This window comes from Galeopterus variegatus, unplaced genomic scaffold, assembly GCF_000696425.1.
Source record: "Galeopterus variegatus unplaced genomic scaffold, G_variegatus-3.0.2 Scaffold5728, whole genome shotgun sequence".
Taxonomy (NCBI): domain Eukaryota; kingdom Metazoa; phylum Chordata; class Mammalia; order Dermoptera; family Cynocephalidae; genus Galeopterus; species Galeopterus variegatus.
The window spans coordinates 56473-60193 of NW_007731839.1; positions in this window are offsets into that span (position 1 = coordinate 56473).

Consider the following 3721-nt stretch of genomic DNA (forward strand, 5'->3'; position numbering starts at 1 on the left):
GTCCTTCCTTTTCCAGAGTTTCATTTTCTGAGGTTTTAGTTACCTGTGGCACAGTACATTAAGATATTTTGATACAGAAAGAGAGAGAGAGAAAGAGAGAGAGAGAGAGATCCCATTCACATAACTTTTATTACAGTATATTGTTATAATTGTTCTATTTTGTTATTAGTCATTATTGTTAATCTCTTACTGTGCCTAATTTATCAAATAAAATTTGTCATAGGTATGAACGTATAGGAAAACACATAGTGTATATAGGCTTTGGTACTATCCACAGTTTCAGGCAACCAATGGGGGTCTTGGAATGTATCCCCAAGGATAAGGGAGGACTATTGTACATAAAGAACTCCTACAACTCAACAACAAAAAAAGCAAACAACCCAATTTAAAAAATGGGCAAAGGACTTGAATCAACATTACTCCAAAGATATACAAATGGCTAACAAGCACATGAAAAGATGCTCAACATCACTAATCATTACAGAAATATAAATCAAAACTACAATGAGATACCCACCACCTCAAGCCCATTAGGGTAGCTATTATCAAAAGAATAGAAAATATAAGTGTTAGAGAGGATGTGGAAAAACTGGAACTCTAGGGACCCCATGGGCGCCTGAACAGGGACACACCCTGGCAATATGGCGCCCTTCCTGGTTCTTCTCTGCAGTAGACAATGCACTGCTATAGTGCGCCACTTGGGAGTGCGGCGGTGCTCCCGCTGAGGGTTCGGATCCCACATACAGACCGGCCGCTCACTGGCTGAGCGAGGTGCAGGAGCAACACTGAGGGTTGCGATCCCGTTGCCGGTCCCGGTCCGGTACGGGCGCGACACTGAGGGTTGCGATCCATTGCCGGTCACGAAAAAAGACAAAAAAAGGAAAAAAAAAAAAAAATGGGCAAAGGACTTGAATCGACATTATTCCAAAGAAGATATACAAATGGCTAACAAGCACATGAAAAGATGCTCAACAGCACTAATCATTACGGAAATATAAATCAAAACTACAATGAGATATCCACCACCTCAAGCCCATTAGGATAGCTATTATCAAAAGAATAGAAAATAATAAGTGTTAGAGAGGATGTGGAAAAACTGGAACCACTGTATACTGTAAAATGGTGCAGCCACTATGGAAAACAGTATGGCAGTACCTCAAGAAATCAGAAATAGAATTACCATATGATTCAGCAATTCCACTTCTGGGTATATACACAAAAAATTGAAAGCAGGAACTCAAACAGGTATTTATACACCCATGTTCATAGCAGCATTATTCACAATGGCCAAAAGGTGGAGGCAAGCCAGGTGTCCACTGATGAATAAATGAATAAACAAAATGAGGTATACACATACAATGGAATATTGAACCTCAAAAAGGAAGGAAATTCTGACACGTGACAACATGGATGAACCCTGAGGACATTATGCTAATTGAACTAAGCCAGTCCTAAATTATGCTAAGTGAAATAAGCCAGTCATAAAAAGATAAATATGATTCCACTTTTATAACCTATCGTAGTCTAATTTGTAGAGACAGAAAGTAGAATGGTGGTTGCCAGGAGCTGGGGGCAGAGGAAGGGCTGGGGAGCTGTTGTTTAATTGGTATAGAGCTTTATTTTTGCAAGATGTGAAGCATTTTAGAGATTGGTTGCAAAACAATATGAATGCACTGAAAACTACTAAATTGTACACTTAAAAAATGGTAAAGTTGGGCCGGCCCCGTGGCGCGCTCAGGAGAGTGCGGCGCTGGAAGCGCAGCGACGCTCCCGCCGCGGGTTCGGATCCTATATAGGAATGGCCGGTGCACTCACTGGCTGAGCGCGGTGCGGGTGACACCACACCAAGGGTTGCGATCCCCTTCCCGGTCACAAAAAAAGACAAAAAAAAACCAAAACGGTAAAGTTAATAAATTTTGTGTTATGTATATTTTACCATAATACAAAATCCGTTATGAAAAAAAAACAGTCTGTAATAGAATAAATGACTCATAAAATAACCAGATGAAATATTATTATGACCTAAAAATTCTTTTGATAGAATTTAATGCAAAAACAAAAGTTCTGTTTTATACTATGTTCCAACACAATGAAAAATGAAAATATTTTTTTGAGAGGCACTAAGATTAAGGGTGTTCTTTCAATGAAAAGTGGGTATATGTGCAGGAGATAAACAGTCACGAATAAAACTGCTCCAATCATCATCTGTTTTCATACTGTCACCAAAGACATTCTCCCTTCATTTACACCCTTTTTAGAAAGAAAATCATTTAAGTCAATTTACTGTTCTAAATACTCCCTGTGATTCAGTTCTTGCTTTGATACAATTTCTCAATAGAATATATCATCAAGCCAACAATTCAACAGCAAAAGAGTCAAATCCTGCTTACGTGGGAGTGAGTTATCACTTAGTGGCAAGCTGTGCCCTGGCTATGCCCAGCTGTGGCCCAGGGCACCCTTAACACAGGCTAGCAGAGAACTGGACCCAAAAGAAATAAAGAAAAGGGTATTTGTATGAGGTTACTCCCCAAAACAGTCTCTGATTTTTTTCCAAAACCAAATGTAAATGATTTAGGGATTGCTTTTTAAATTACCCATATAAGTAGTATAAATAAGATTTTTAATGTGTCCCCTTCAAAATAAAAAAATAAGTTAAAAAAAAATGGAGGAAAGAAGGCCACGGGCCGGCCCGGTGGCGCACTGCTACAGTGCGCCGCTTGGGAGTGCGGCAGCGCTCCCGCCGAGGGTTCGGATCCCACATACAGACCGGTTCCCGCTCACTGGCTGAGCGAGGTGCGGGCGCAACACGGAGGGCTGCGATCCCATTGCCGGTCCCGGTCCGGTACGGGCGCGACACTGAGGGTTGCAATCCGTTGCCAGACACGAAAAAAGAGAAAAAAAAAAAAAGAAAGCCACACATTTTCTTGCTATGTGTGAACTCATTCTCTTATTATTAAAAAAAAATTTTTTTTTGGCATCTGGCTGGTACAGGACCTTGGTGCTATCAGCAACATGCTCTGACCAACTTTTTTCATTTTTAATAGTGAAATCTTCCCTCCTCCTACCTGACTCCTTCCCAGTCTGCCAAGAAAAATAATAAAAGGTTTTATAACAAGGAATGTGATGAGGGCTGAGTTAAAGACCAAAAATATGTGCTTTGAACATGTAAAAGTCAGTAATAGATAGATAAAGCCTTGAAGTGTCCCAGTTTCCCAGGACACTGATGGCCTCAATGTAGTCCTCACTTAGCTTGTACTCGTGGTTCCCAGGCTATCAGCTCAGTTTTTACTGTCCTGTATTTCAAGTTCTCGAACTTGGAGCACACTGTGGTAACAATCAATAGATAAGATTAATTTGGTGCTTCAGAAATGAACTATGTTTTCCAAATATAATGAACTTACTTTTTAACACCATTCAGACACAGAAACTATTATGGTGAGCTACTTAGAGACCTCAATCTAAATTTGAAGATGCAGCAATAATAGAGAAAGGGATGTCTGACTAGCCAGTGCCAAGGAGCAGAAAAGCTCTTATCATGGGCCGGCCCCGTGGCGCACTCGGGAGAGTGCGGCGCTGGGAGCGCAGTGGCGCTCCCGCCGCAGGTTCGGATCCTGTATGGGGATGGCTGGTGCGCTCACTGGCTGAGCACGGTGCGGGTGACACCAAGCCGAGAGTTGCGATCCCCTTACCGGTCACAAAAAGAACAAAAAAAAAAAAAAAA